This window comes from Bicyclus anynana, chromosome 8, assembly GCF_947172395.1.
Source record: "Bicyclus anynana chromosome 8, ilBicAnyn1.1, whole genome shotgun sequence".
In the NCBI taxonomy this organism is placed as follows: Eukaryota; Metazoa; Arthropoda; class Insecta; order Lepidoptera; family Nymphalidae; genus Bicyclus; species Bicyclus anynana.
Genome location: NC_069090.1, coordinates 11,537,875 through 11,554,827, shown reverse-complemented (window position 1 = coordinate 11,554,827; position 16,953 = coordinate 11,537,875). Strand labels below are relative to the sequence as shown.

Below are 16,953 nucleotides of genomic sequence, written 5' to 3'. Positions count from 1 at the left end.
ATCTAAAAACAAACTTCCTTCTTCCCAGTTCAGCGAAATGATAAGTAATAATGATGTCGTTAATTGCTACCACAGATTACATGTACAAGTATACTAACGATTACCTAAGCATACTAATACTTAACTGATCCTAACATGAAATAAAGCCATGATCTTCCTAGTTGAACGAATTCGTAAACAATGTTAGACACAAGTACATTTATTATGTCGTTTGTGAACATAACCTTAAGTAATGTCACGTACATACAGTAGTGCAGAACCTTATCTCGTTTGTCCACAATGGAAGAGAATATCACACTAGTTTCACACGTCAGTGTATATTCGTATAATACAAACGAATATACAAATGATTTTGTATCAAGCAATGGTTGTAATCTGTCAATTTAATTTCGTTAACATATTATTATCTTTATGCAAGAAAGACAGATGACACAACTTATACTAATGCCCCTTCACATTAACATATGCTACTCAAGCATGCGCGAATATTGTGTTTTCGCGACGTACCACTTGCTACGTTGTTGCTAACATCTATGCCCTGTGTTTAAATATTAAATTAAATTATGGCCTTATTGATAGTGCGGTCGAGGCCTATATTACGCTAGTGCGGACTTAACCTTATAATCATATTGAATAGATTCCATAGTAGTAAAACAATATCCATTGTTTTGTGGAAGTTTAAAAAATGTGTAACCAAATTATCTAAAGACTATCAGAACCCCGCGGTATCACCTGCGTAATTCCCGTTCCCGTACGGGGATAAAATTTAGCCTATAATACCCACAAATAACGTGGGTTTCTAGTGATAAAAGAATTTTCAAAATCGCTTCAGTAGATCCAGAGATTACCCCCTACAATACCACGAACTATCTCTCACCTCACTCAGAGAAAACTTAAAGTTTGTACTTACTTTCATTGTTATACTTTTATCCACTTTGTCATTGCAATTGTATTCCGTGATCAACGTTCCTTATTCTTGTTGTTACATTTCTTATAGCTAGTTTAGTATATAACTAGAAGAAATTCCATTTCATTTCATTAGATGGTAGTATTTGTAACCGCGACGACTGTGTTGCAATTCGAAACGCCTACAAGAGGAAAGCCAGTGTGAAGGTGCCATTAACAACAACTCGCTATGAACTTTGACAAGATTACAAATCCCTTTCCAAGCACAAAATTACTTATGTAGTAACAAATTAATAGCAACCTCTATTACTCCTACGAAATAACTTTGACAAAAACTGATATTTAATGATGATAGTAAAGTATATGTTAAGGTAATAAATATGTCACATACCAACCGTAATATGTTTTCATAAATTGCGTTTAAATAATGCTACATAGAGCTCTAAATTCAGTAAAAAAGCTGTAGGTAGCGTAACTTTAATAAGCGTTGATTTCTAGATTGCTTGTGACAACATCTCAAGTCATTACCGTTTTACAATTCACAAAATACTTATATATTTATATAAGGTCATTCTGAAGTAAATAATTAGCTTTTTTTGAGATATCACATTTGTGTCTGGATATTTAGCGTTGTTTAACATAGACTTGCGAATTTCTGCAGAAAAATCTTTTGTTAGAAATAATTTCCAGGCTTAGAACAAAATCAATCTTTACTTACATTTTTAAAATAAATCGTTTAGATTTTTAACTTCTTTATTTATTTTATTGTTTATTTAAGCTCTAAGAAAGTATCTTTTTAATTTTAACGATAATTAACATAAAAAGAAGGTTTTTGGTTCTTGTATTTTACTTGGATACCTATTTCCTAATTTACTTGTTGCATTTTTTCTTTCGCTTTCTTTTATATTAATTAATGAGCTGTAAATAAATTTAATTTTTCAAAATGCACCTAACAGAAATGTTGGAGGTACATGCTCCGGACCGTATTCAAACCTACGCCATCAGAATCAAAGGCAGAAGTCATATCCACTGGGATATCACGGCTTTAGGAAATTAAATATCTCAAACGTTGAAGGAAAAACATCGTGAGGAAACCTGCATCCCTGAGAATTTTCTTAATTCTCTTCATATGTAAAGTTTGCCAATCCGCATTGGGCCAGAGTGGTGGACTAGTCTAACCCTCACATCCTCAGAGGATACTCGTGCTCAACAGTGGGTTGTTGTTGAATGATGATGATGATGAAATACCTAAATATACTTACGTACGACATCAATACCTTTACAGTAGAGGTTAAATCCACGCGGACAAAGTCGCGGGCGTCCGCTAGTCGAATTAAAATGCTAATTAAATATTATGTGCATAGACAGTGAGAGCATTTTCCGTTGTATATGAGTTTTCAAAGATATAGATAAGTATGCACATTTTTGACCACAGAATATAGAAAACGCTAAAGTTAGAGTGACAGACATTGTGGCAGATATGTACGTATTAAAAATACCAAAGCCACTTTCTCCTACGTACATATTTTAGGATCAACTGTAATGGAATTTTTGTCAAATTTATTTACGAGAAAGTATGAATTATGAGTTCACGCTTTGAAAAAGTGGTAGCAAATCTTATAGTGTGCTTATATTTTATTTATGTGTCATTAAATTAGATACAATTTATAACAGCCTCCGTGGCGCAGGGTAAGCGCGGTGGATTTACGAGACGGAGGTCCTGGGGTCAATCCCCGGCTGGGCTGATTGAAGTTTTCTCAATTGGTCCAGGTCTGCCTGGTGGGAGGCTTCGGCCGTAGCTAGTTATCACTCTACAGGCAAAGACGTAGCGCGAAGCGATTTAGCTTTTCGGTACAGAGGAACCGAAAGAACCGAATACGGGTGTGGATTTTCATCCTCCTCCTAACATGAAACGGTTTACGAATCCTGCGACAACACACTATCTATGTGTTATAAATTTATGTTGTATATGTGTAGTAAATCTATGGTAGATACTTTTGCGATTTTGTATAATGTAACAACAATATGGATGTATTAGCAACAGGGAGGGCAATCATTGAAACCTCAATAAACAGTTGGAGCTAATTGAATGCCATATCCTACTAACAGAACTTTTTCTAAACCACTCACTTCCTTTTCGAGCTCGTATTTCTTCATACTGGCGGCTTCCTGCGCCGGGCGTCTTAAATAAATACGTATTTGTACTTCGTGTAGCGCAATTTTAATATTGCCGTGTTATTTGTGTTTATAATATAACTGAATATTAACAGACAAGCCTATCATTCATCATTATCAACTCATATTTGGCTCACTGCTGAGCTCGAGGTTCCTCTCAGAATGAGAGGCCAATAGTTACCCACGCTGGCGCTTTTGCTCATCATCATTATCATATCAGCCGATGGACGGCCACTACAGGACATAGGCCTTTTTTATACTTCCAAACATCACGATCCTGAAGGGTCGACCAATACTGCGCTTTCTAGTGCGGGGTGGCCATTCGAGAACCTTGGGTCCACAACGTCCATCGGCTCTTCGAACTATATGCCTCGCTCATTGCCACTTCAGCTTCGCAAAATTGTTATCAACATTGATTTTTCATAACGTATCGTGTATTTAGAACATTCGTGTAAATGTAAAGCACAAGTTTTCTCGTAATATCATGCAAAATAATGTTGTATCATGCACGATACAGATTTCCGCGAAGTACGCACCTCTATTATCTCGACGATTACAAGCAGCCGTAACATTGTCTCTGTTACAATGTGCAGTTGTGTTACAATTATGTAAACTACACGATGTTTATGTGCTGTTTAGTATTCATTATACAGCCGTTACAATTATTTTATTTACATTCACGTTGATATGTAGGATTTATTAACGATAAAGACATTGCTCTACTGGGACCGAACGATTATCACTGACAGGTATATTGTAGCCAATAGACCTGATATAGTGCTAGTCGATCGGTCAGTGCGTCGTGCAATAATTGTTGATATTACAGTTCCACATGACGATAATCTGGTTAAAGCCGAAAAGGAAAAACTATTAAAATACTTGGACCTTGCTCACGAGATTACCGCCATGTGGAATGTTGAGTCAACTATTATTGTTCCGATAGTTGTTTCAGTCAATGGTCTTATAGCGAAAAGCTTCGACCAACACCTTAAGAAGCTTTCGCTTAACTGTTGGATCAAGAGTCGGATACAAAAGGCAGTGATTCTTGAGACGGCGCGTATTGTGAGGAGGTTCCTCACTCTGGAGCCCTGACCACCGGTTGCTTGGGCACTCAAATGTTCAGCGGGAGGCTGAATTTTTTTTATAAATTTTTATTAATGTTTTGTATTTTATACTTATATTGTTAAAAATTAAAAAAAAAGAAGTAATAAATAAATGAGAGAAAAAAGACAATCGGAGCGTTGATTCAGGATTACGATAATCTACGAGTATGGGGCTACTTTTCCTGTATCACCGACAGACTTCAGATTGTCTGTGTTGTGTTTATTATTTCTATACACTTTATCCCGACAATCTGAGATCTATTGTCGGTGATAAAGGAAAAGTATCTTATCCCTGTTTTATGGCTTCCTGTGGAAAAACAAAAGTTTCCCGAAATCTACGTGAAAATTTTTTGCATAACCTTGTACGCATTTTGCATTTTTCAATTACAATTGCAGCCATGTTCCAATTACATGTAAACTATACGATGTTTATTTGCTGTTTAATAATCAGTTTACACCCATTGCATTTTTTTGTAATACATTCACGTTAACACTAAGTTTTATAAGCTATTGTTGGGTCAATTGTTATATCTATATCGTATCTGTCACTCCCATACATTTTTTTAGTTTTAGGATCGTTAACTTTTGTAGAAAGAGAATCAACGAGCCATATGGTCATATGCCTATTTTCAATTACGACTCAAATCAAGCCCGATAGCTCCAAGGTAGGGCTACACTCAATACCAGAGTTCATAGGTTTACCTCCTCCTAACAGAGGATCGGAAATATTGGTCATACATAGAACAGTCTGGAAAAATATTGTTTAAAAAAATCACACCGAGAATCGAACACGGGCCGTTTCGCTTTAAACCTCACTCGAAACTGCTTCATACATTGAGATTGCTTGTAATCTCTTTAATGTCCAGCCTAGCTATAAGATCTATCTACACCGCTTCAATAGAAAGTAGGTACTTCAAACTCGTTCACGAATCCGTCATGTTTAATGTTCCTTTTCAGATTTATATCGCTCGTTCATCTAGAGTAGTCCAGTATTTAATGGACTCATGATAGATTTTACTACCTGACAAAGTAAAAGTGTCTAGACGGATTCCGTAGGTATGATTCAAGATTCGATGCAATCAAACTGGATCAAAAACTGTGGACTAATTAACAGCCTAAACTTATTCGGCTTCTGATGAGTTGGAGTAACTACCATGTGAGATTATGAAATTAATATGAAAATATTGCGTTTTAAAAAAAGCATTCAGGAGTTAGGAAGTCGGTGACGTAACATTTAACATAGTTTCAAAGCCAACATTATCATCACTAAGCTCACCCATAAGAAGTATAAATGAAGCCTAAGCCCCTAAACCCCTCTCCTAAGAGTAGCTAATAGTAGTAAGGAGGCGTCCTACCAGTAAGCCAATAATGTGCCTACTTAAAAAATAGGCTAATTATGCTGATGATGTTTTAGACGGCAGTCGTCACAAGTTCAATCGGCATCATCATCAACATTATCAACCCATATTCGGCTCACCGCCGAGCTCGAGTCTCCTCTCAGAATGAGAGGGATTAGGCCAATAGCCCACCATGCTGGCCCAATGCGGATTGGCAGACTTCACACACACAGAGAATTAAGAAAATTCTCTTGAGGTTTCCTCACGATGTTTTTCAACAGCGATATTTATTTTTTTTAAAATGCACACATATGAAAAGTTTACTTTGTAACTAGTTTAGTTTGCAAGTTGGACTAAATAACATAAAATCAACACAAAAAATTAAATGTAATCAGACTTTTTCAACCGTAACGTAATTTATTAATCATATTTAGGTAGCTGTAGCTCCTTACATAATATACGTTTATAAAATAGCAGGTACAGTAATTACCGTCCTCACTGCTATCAGTTTTACCGTAATTTCTCCATGGGTACTTAAATAAATAATTGGCAACATTGAAATTCTCTAATAAATTGAAATTCACTATTTATAAGTTCATCTCGAATAGTCTAAACTATTGAAGATGAACTTATAAATAGCGTTACAAAAGTAATTTTAGATTGCAGATTTACTGAAGCACTTTGCAAATGGCATTCCATTTTTTACCCATAAGATCTTAATCTACAACAGAACGACAGCCTGCGATAGCCAGACATACCGCATTCTATGAAGGCTGAGTTTTTGAGTCCAATGCTCCTACCATAGATAAGTATGATTATGGATTAAAACCGTGGTGGCTTTGAAAGATACCAGGTTTTGAAAGGCTCCAGATCCTCAACCGCCAAGTATAAAATAATATGAGTAACCATATTGTCATCATTCATCAGTCACTTAGCTTCGTGGCAACCCTTCGAAAAATATTATAGACTAGCTGACGCGGCGTGGTTTTACCCATGTGGTTCCCGTTCCCGTAGGAATACGGCGATAATATATAGCCTATAGCCTTCCTCGATAAATAGGCTATCTAACACTGAAAGATTTTTTCAATCGGACCTGTAGTTCCTGAGATTAGCGCGTTCAACCAAACAAACTCTTCAGCTTTATAATATTAGTATAGATTTTTGAGGAGAATTTTGAGGGTCTCTAGCCAAGAAGCGATGTTATTGGAGACATTATGAAAATATCAAAAAATTGGACAATTGAAGATATGGATTATGAACCCTTGAAACCTGCTACATTTTTTATACAATGACAAGTTAGCCCTTGACTGCGATCTCACCTAATTTTAAGTGACGATGTAAAGACGGAAGCCGGCATATTTAGAAGAGATACAAGTTTATTATACATACCTCTGACGGTTTCTATGCGAACGCTAAATCGCTTTACGGTATGTCTTTGCCGGTAGGGTGATAACTAGCCGCGGCCGAAGCCTACCACCAAATACCTTACCCTACTTTTCAAAGCCACTACGGTTTAAACTCCATAATTGGTTACCAAACTTACCAGTGATATTACCTTCATAAAATGTGGTACGTATGGCCATTGCAGGCTCCTCGTTCTAAAAGAAGCTTTTCGCAGCTCGTGTAATACAAGCGATATCTCAATTATAATTACAATGTTAAACAATAAAAGAGTTACGTATAATGTTTTGACCACTCTTACTTTTACCGAAGCGGTATCCGCAACGCACGGAACAATGAGTTGCACTCATTAAAATTGCAAAGAAGCAAAATTATTGTCCAAATGCGAGTACGAATTGCATTACGGCAAACAAAAAGCGAATTTCTCTTTAGAGTACGTGTCACGTAGGTGTAGGGCTGCCTCCAGTTATTGAACGAAATATTATTGACTATAAGCCAACGTTACTACGCTAAAGACTTCGTGGCTCAAAGAAAAATCATCTTGGTTTTACTTCGAAGCCAAAGCCATCCTCAAGGGATATTTACCATGTTCAATCGTAAATTCACAATTAAAATTTGCTGGGTCTACGTGAAGTTGGCGTTTGGATTCGATGATTTACCAGAGAATGAGCAAAGGAGGAGAATGGCAAAATTATTCTTTGTTTGAGACCTAAAATAGACTGAGTTCACATTTAATTGTAGAACTATCTTTAAAATCTTAGTCTTGTTGCTTTAGACTGAAAAAGTAACTCTTTATAAGGTTTTTATTAAATACCAATTATGTATGCTAATCTTGCTAAACTAAATTATTCGTTTTAGTTGTAAACATAATAAAGCTAAGGTTATAGAATTGTTTTTATGGTAAGAAATCATTTAAATTTTTCCGACTATACAACAACTTGCTATGTCTACTTTCTGAACCAGTGGTAGAAACACTGCTCACAGACATACTTGACTTTACAAAACTGCTTGTACAGAAGCCTACTTGGAATAAATTAATTTCAAAAGTAACTAAATATAAAACAAGTAACAACAACAAGTAAATAAAGTAACTGAAATATAGAGCAGGTAACAACAGTAAATAAAGTAACTGAAATATAGAGCAGGTAACAACAGTAAATAAAGTAACAGAAATATAGAACAAGTGACAACCCTACTAGGATGTAACGTAACTTTAGTTTAGTCCAAGGATTGTGTATGTTTTCAAGTTCAAAATGACTAAGCGGATATACCACATTGTTGTTTCGTTTGTATCACCAGCGAAAGTTAAGGTCAGAGGACGCCGCCAAAGAGTGTAATGAAACTGAGAGTAATTATTTTCTTTGTTAACAAAATTGATTTTGAGTGTGAATTGTTATTGATGAAAGTTAAAAACATTCATTTATGTATGGTTATGTTTATTGAGCTTTTGTATTTGTATTCGTATAAATACTAGAAAACAAAGTATAGAATACATAAATTAGTTTAGTAAAACAGTTACTTACTAAATTTTGTCACTTTTTAGTTTTTAACAATATGAAGTTAAAGATTTTGATGCAAAAACATTGTATTGAAAATTGTTACAATACGAGACATGAGGCATGACCCCGTAAGGCTTCTAGAACCACTTTAAACGATAATTTTAATACATTTTGAAAAACGCCCTTAACGCCTGTTTTTTTAACTTTCGCTTTTTGATATCTCGTAAATTATTTAATAAAAAAACGGTATAGAATTAAGAGTCCTATTTTTTAGTGTAAGTTTCATTTTATATAGATAAGCCGTGTCAAGCGGTGCCGTGTCGTGATTAATGTAGTGAAATTAAATAATGAGTAAATTTATTACACGTCAATTAGTCTAGGCACGTGCTAATAACCTGGCTAATTGTATTTAATTTCCAATGCCTAATGGACCGAAAGCCTGCGACAGCCAGATATACTTAATTTTAGGGAGGATGTAAGTCTTTCAGCCCATGCTCCTAGGTAGGTGAGATTATGCCAATTATGGAGTTTTGAAAGATAGAAGGTTTCAAGGGTTCAGACCATCAACCATCTAAGCTTAAAGCGTATTTTTTAATATTTTTTTCGCGACTTTCTTTAGCCTCGCGACAACCCTTAAAAAATCAGAGATTTTTTTAAATAAATTTACAGGTCTCTAGTGAAGGGTTGCTACAAAATTAACGGTCTGGCAACTGAAGGTATGATTTCTCATGATGTCTTGTAGACAATTTAGAAAAACACGATTTACTTGAACAATGTACGTAGTACTAGAACAATATACTTAATTTTTTTATTGTGAACATTTGCCATATCTTTTAAATATGACATATATTCCCATTTCTCTTTACCAAGTCGGAGAAGATTGTAAGGAGTGGGTACAACAATAATCCGTTGATGCTTTTGATTGACTACCGTACTTAGCTAAAAACGGTTAATAATTTATTAGACAGGTTAATGTTCAAGACACTTCACACAACAGAAATGCGTATGTTGCGATTGATCGTCGAGAGGACACTCAAGGACAAAGTGCGCATTATACACATAAGAGGGAGCTTCAAGGTCGCAGAAATAGCAAAAGAGTCCAGGCTGAGATGGTACGGTCATGTAATGCGAAGACTAGATGACCATATCCTAAAAAAGTGCCTTTGCATAGATACTAAGAAACGGGGGAAAGGGAGACAACCAACAACGTGGTTAACGAAGGTCCGTAAGCGGAAGAAGTAGCGTACGAAGGAGCGTACAAAATAGCGCCACATGATTGGGAAAGCCGACCCCGTATAAACGGGACAAGGCGAGGCCGAAGAAGAAGAAGAATAGTCAAGACAATGTCAACTTTAAAACCTACTAGGGCTAGTTTATCAGCTCATTGAAATGAGGTATGTCTGGCTATCACAGGCTCTCGATCTATAATCCTTAATCAATGAAACAGTAACACATCACGCGACTAACGCGACGACCCACATAACTATTAACGCTTCTTTCTATTTTCGTGCAGTGGATAAGTGGTGGGTGATCACATACCTTTGTGGTATATCAAATTCATTACTACGACACAGTTGAGTTTGGTTATTAGAGCGGAATAATTAAAGTACTTATAAATGCTTAAGGCAATAATACGTAGAAAAGTTTGCACCACGAAGTGACCTAAGAAAATTGTTAAAAACTGCTGACTTTTCCTATATAGCCCGCGAACAATCTTAGTCATGACTATATATATACATATTTTTGTATTATCTGTCGAAAATGTAATTTATTCACTATATTATAATTAAATATTTTTTTTAAATTTTGGTCTATACCGTTGGATAACCGAATCTTGAGTCCGCGGTTGGCCAAGTAAAAATCTATTTTTTTAAATAAAAGAAGCTCACCCAAGTTGTTTAAGTTGACATTGTCTTGACCATTAACCTGTCTAATAAATTATTTATTTATTTAAATACATTATTACGTATACCCGCCCGATCTGTGTAAGCTTCGATTTTGTTTATAAATAAATTACTTTACTTGTGGCCTAGACATTTATTTATTCGGCGGCAAATTCATAAAGAGCTTGCATGATAAGTAATGATAAGTAGTGTGCTAACATAAAGGAAATACAAGTTTCTTCAATAGTACATCTACCTGGTTACTATTCCTTATGGTAGCGGCATGCTAATATTAATGTAACTGTTACAGTGACTGAATCTTATCACCAGACCTAAACCAAATTTATGATGTTTTTTTTTAATCTTAGTCGTAAATCTTGCAGCTTGACGCAAGCCTGCTAAAAATGTAAGTATTTAACTTAAGTACACCGGAGTTTGGGTGTATAATATTGTTTGACTACGAGTAGTTCGTAAACCTAATATGCTTACGATTTCACTTAACGAATATTATTCTATTAAAATACATATATTTTACTATCATACGCCCACTGACGAAAATGAGTGTCAAAAAGATGCACAAGTCATACTGAAAGTGTGCTAAATATCATTTGGAATGAAGTGAATGCGAGAGCGTCCGTCTATGTAACGAGCTTCTTTATTTTATTATTTTCTATAATAATATATTGGTTGTATAAATAAAAGATTAACTAACACGAGAATGATGATAACTATCAATTTTTATTACTATAATATTATGTATTAAGTTCAGATTAATGACATTGAATCAAAGATTTAACATATTGTTAACAAGTATATAATTATTTCAATAAAAGAGATTTTATCATATATTTATTATTTATTCATCAATTTCTTTCTACGTTTCTTACTTTGCCCATAAAAGAATGACAGATTAAAAGTTATGGACGCGTAACATACGACAAAAACGCTCCCCTGACAATTGTCCGACAAGGTAAGAATTCATTTCAAACAAATTTTAACTGTTCTGTAAAAACCGACTCTGAGCTTGTGATTTTTTTATTAAATCTAGAAACGAGGTAACTTTTACTTTATTAATTCGATCTACTGGAACACACAGAAGCAGATCGCTGTTACTTAAATCATAATCACGCCTTTTTAAAAACAAAAAAACGTTTTATTACCATCATTCGAAAGTAAATAGGCATACGTCAAAGTATTAATGAAAAACTAAAATTTTAAGAATTTATAAGTTGTAAATATTTCACAGCGAAGACATTTGGATGTTAGCAATGACTTGCCTAAATGACAAGTTAGATGAAAGTGTGTCTTTATAAATCAGGGCGCCATTCGCACTTTGAGTATGAAACATTTCGTGAACTCACATCTGACTTATCTTACTAGTATGCCACAGCTTTAAATAGTTTCTATACTACTTTACAACGAATAGTAGTAGTATAAAAATACTACTTAACATTTTTTTTTATAATAAGTTTAGGTTAGGTTAGTTACTAGTAATTTAAATACTACATAATATAGTAGTAGTATATAAACTTGCCTCATTGTCCCGTGGTTAGCTGGTTCAGCTACGGACAATAAGGTCCAGGATGTACGGACAATAAGGAATTGGGAATTTGGCGGTGTTAGTACAACACCCGTGCCTCGGAGTGCACGTAAATCCGTCGGTCCTGCGCCTGATCTCACACCAGTCGTGTCGGTTTGCCGTCCCATCGGATTTCGAGAGTGACGGAAGAGAGAGTGCACCTGTGCTTGCGCAGACACTTGTGCACTATAATATCTTATATTAGCCGCCGTGACCGAAAACTCGGTTGGGAGCGTATTATTATTATTATTATAGAAACTATTTAAAGCTGTGCTGATGTGGGTTCACTAGATGTTTCATACTAAAGTGCGAATGGCGCCAATTTATAAAGACACATTAATTGTTTTCGCATCACTAGTTTGCAAGCTCATGATTAAAGGCGCTGAATTTAAATCTGAATTTAAAGTTCAAAACTAATTATATATTTACTTAGTCTTGTGTTGAACTGTGCGCGTAGTTTATTAACAGCAAATCCCTGTAAACTCCTTCATCACAGTCTTCCAATCCACATTGGGCCAGCGTGGTGGACTATTGGCCTAACCCCTCTCATTCTGAGAGGAGATTCGAGCTCAGCAGTGAGCCGAATATGGGTTGATAATGATGATGACGATGACTATTATATAGTGTATTTCTAATTAAACATTTGATCAGTGTGTCAAAATATAACTTCTATCTAGATAAATGGTATTTACAAATGGATAAACGATTCGCGAAAGGATTTGTGAATGTAATTTTTATATATAAAACACCTACTTATCGATTTCTAAATACTTCTCAAACGATCTTGCCACATATATTTGTTTTAACGACTACTCGTTTATAAATCACGTCAACTTAGTGTTAGTTTTTTTGTTTGGAAAGTTTTAGAACTAGTTTATGTAGAACAATCTGTGTGCAACAATAAACGTGATTTCATAAAAATGTTTTAATTCACCTTGATGTTGTATTATTTTAAACAAGTTATAGTTTTACAGAACGTATACTTAAGTTTTATTTATTTATTTAGAACGGTGAAGCCATTTTCACTTAATGTTTTTTAAAGGATATTTGCCATATTTTTTTAAATATTTTGGCTGGTGGGAGGCTTCGGCCGTGGCTAGTTACCACTCTACCGACATCGTGTTGAAACCGGTGTGGATTTTCATCCTCCTACCAAGTAAGCCCGCTTCGATCTTAGATTGCATAAATAACACCTAAAAGCATAGATTACTGACTAAATAACATTTATAATCTACACAAGTTGTGTTGAAATGTGCAAAAATTATCTATCTGCCTTTTATATAAAACCGTTAGAGTCAAATCATTGGTTACTTAACTCTTTAACTCAACAAACCGAAGTGAGTCGTGAGTCTTAAAGAACATGCCACTTGTATGCAACTACTTATTAGTTCTTTGATACATCCTGTTCGAATTATTGCTTTTATTATAATACTAGCGGACCCGGTCAAGCTTCGCTTTGACTTATGTGCACCTCTTCCCTATCCCTACCCTTTCCTACCCTACTCCTACCCCTACTCGACCCCTACTCTATGACAACAATTATTCATATATTACAAATATTCATCGAGCTTTCATTGTTTTTAAGAATTATTCTGCTATTCTTGGCGGAGACAAATGGAATTATTTTGAATATTAGTAATATTTTCTTAATGGGGCAACTAAGCGATGCATAACCCTTAAGCGATGAACTTGCTCATAAGCTTGCGTATCAATAACGAAAATTAAAAAACAGGCCAAATACATGTGGAGGCATGCGTAGTAGGAGCTTAACACGTTCAGTGCCACCGACTCGCCCGGAGAGTCCACGTAAATTTTATTCCAGCGCCGTAGACTCGCCTCGCGAGTTCAATGTTTTTGCAATTTTTTTTCAAAATGCATGTGTATTTTCTGCTTAAAATAATACTGAAGACTAAATATACACTAATCTAATGAATAACGTGGTGGGCCGGGTGTGCAGACCCAGTTTATAATCGAAAGAAAATAAACTATTCTGCAATGCCTTGAACTCGCTAGGCGAGTTCACTAACATAGATTCTCAAACTTTTATAAATGAAATATATAAAATCATCGTCGTAAGCCTCCGTTTCTGGCACATGTAGCACTAAAAATATACCAGACACTATTTAATAAATTTCGAAAGTAATTAAAATGTAACTTTACTCAAAACATCTATACATATAATAAGAAAATCTGTTTATAAAAACAATATAAGATATCAACAATAATCAGTATTTGTAAGATTGAGAGCCACTGCATAAATTACGAAACAAACTTACCTTTTCGTTTATTTATAGTGTTTCTTGCCATTTTCTTTTTGTTAAATTACACCATATACTAGTTAATTGCTTTAAACACGTAACGTACACTGTCACGGCCACAAAAATAACAGAACATAGTTTTTACCCTAACGCAATGCCACTGAACTCGCGTGGCGAGTCGAATGATTCGTATCGCAGCGCCGGCGACTCACCTAGCGAGTCCAACGTAAAATGTAGGCGGCTCCCGAGAAAACATCGTGAAAATCGTAGCGGTAATGAAAGTGTTAAGGAAAACATAAATGGATTCCTGAGTTGACTCACAGTCAATATTCTTTAAAAACTGAATATCCTCACTTTCAAGTTTTCATTTTACAACTTTATTGGCCGGTAATTTATATTGTCAGTCACATAGATTTAAAAGTCGGTACGGAGTACCTAAGTCAGACATAAAATAATATACAAGTATATATCCATGTCAAATTACCGCTATCTAGTTTTAAGTCTCTGAATGTCGCTGAAAGATGAACGTTACTGTTTAGTGTATAAAACTGTGATAAATTATATGATTATTATTTATCTATTACATGATTATTATTTATCTATCTCACACATTGCAATGTGTATAGATTGTTATTACTTAATAATATTATTTAAGTTTTTTTAAATTTTTTTCACAATATTACCATAAAATATAATGTAGGTACGAACTGCAATATATGGCACGCGTTGAACTCTTTTATAGGGCTCTTATTATTTAAGAAGATCATCGAAGTCTTACTTAGTATTTATACATACAAATAAATGAAATTGAACTGTTTGTTCGTAATTTAAAATTAAGAGCTTTTAACTAAATATATTTAGTAAAGTATTCGTATTTTAAAAGCAAGTCGTAACAATATCGCATAACTTTTCAGGAGGACTACTTGTTATCGATCGCATTGAAGTCTGTAACCACACCCCTTTCGGTTTGTACACGACATCATACCGGAACGCTAAATCGCTTGGCGGTACGTCTTTGTCGGTAGCGTGGTAACTAGCCACGGCCGAAGCCTCCCACCAGCCAAAAAGCCTCGACTGGTGACAGAAGGGCTGGCTCATTTTTTGCACAAAGCCTGACTGTCCAGCGCGGTAATGTAGCCAGTATTCTTGCCACCATTCCACGTGGACAAGTACATGATTTGTATTAATAGAATAAGTGAGTTTAAGTTCCATAATGTATTCCTCCTCAATAAAAAAAAGTAGTAACTTACAAGGCAGTTAAGTTATTGGAATTTACAGGAAGGAGGAAGTTACAATTCAGATTACAATTTGAAGGAAGGATGGAGAAAACTCCTCTAAACGCTCGTTGTTTTCCATAAATTTAGAAGCCTTTTCTCTTTTCATATGTGTAAATTGCATTGTTAGAAGCGTATAAAATTATGTAAATAGGCTTTTTATGAGCTATGTTTTATTAAAACTTTCGTTTGTAACTACCTACGAGTACCTACGTAACATTCATATTAAACTAGCGGTCGCCCGCACCTTCGTTCGCAATCCTGCGGCTTTTGCTGGATAAAATGTTGCTTATGTTCTCCTCCAAGGTCCAATTTATCTTTATACATTTCAACAAAATCAGCTCTGTAGTTTAGCCGTAAGAAGCTAATAAACAGACGGACTTACTTTGCATTTATAATACAAATTTAACCATAATTTGTATTCTTTATTTAATTTAACAATGAATTGTAGAAATAAGCCTAAATGTACAATACATAATCAAAAATGAGGAGATCTGCAAAAGAACCAAAGTTCTCGCAACTCGTTGAGCTATGTCGGAGACAAGCGACAATGGGCGGGGCACATAGTTTGAAGAGTAGGGGTTGGGATCCCAAGGTGCTGGAATGGCGACCCTGCGCTACAAAGCGTAGTGTTGGTAGATCCCCCCATCAAGTCCCTACAAAAGGCCTATGTCCTGCAGTGGACGTCCATCGGCTGATATGATGATGATGGCGATGATGTACAATACATGTTTACCCCCATTTTAATGATGTGGAGATATTCATATTATAGTACTGATGCAGGAGCACCTTTGGTAAATACTTCATTTTCTTGAACAAAAATATCTAACTGTGTTCAAAAATGTGTTATATAGTTCTAAAACAAATCAACCACAAATGATTTAATATATTTTATTCGGAAGGGGATTCAACTTTGCTATGACTCAAGGTAAGAAAACCGCCCGGTGTTTTTTTAAGTTTTTGTGATATTTCAAAAATGATGATGTTGCTCTTTTATCTTCGAATGTTAACACGCTAAAAACCAATTTCTGTCTTATTCATCCATTAATAATCCAAAATATCTCTTATTTTTATATGCTGATTATTTACTTTTGATCATACTCTTATAATCGTTCCAAAAATAAAAATTGTTTAGATAAATCAATTCAAATTATTTTGATTTAAAAATAATAAAAATAACTCACCATAATAGAGTATTAAAATTTCCTTATGACAGAAATCCGCACCAGAATGGAGTTATAAATCCGAAAAATCAGAACATAATAATTAAAACAACTGAAAATCAGTCGAGTACGAAACAGTAAATCAAGTTTCATCCGTCACGAAGTTTATCACTGAAGACACATCACATTCCAAATTATTTTCGTTCGAAATTTAAGATCGCGCGCGTAACGCCCATAGACAATGTTTTCTTTTTAATTGGGCGTCTTAATTGTATCGTCTCGCGTGCCAGTATCATCGACATTAACTTAGTGAAGTGAGAAGCGTGGGTACAAGCGTGCTTTTTAGTTGCCGGACTGTGGTCAACTGCCTGCACT

The 16,953-nt window shown here is 35.1% G+C and overlaps 1 protein-coding gene across 1 annotated transcript in view; it reads right to left on the bottom strand.

Moving 5' to 3' along the window:
• The window catches only part of LOC112048423 (uncharacterized), a 40,529-nt gene extending 23,576 nt beyond the window's left edge, over positions 1-16,953 (bottom strand). The window contains exon 1 of the mRNA XM_052882788.1: positions 16,600-16,953. The gene's annotated coding sequence lies outside the window, so the exon portion shown is untranslated. The remainder of the gene's footprint in view (positions 1-16,599) is intronic.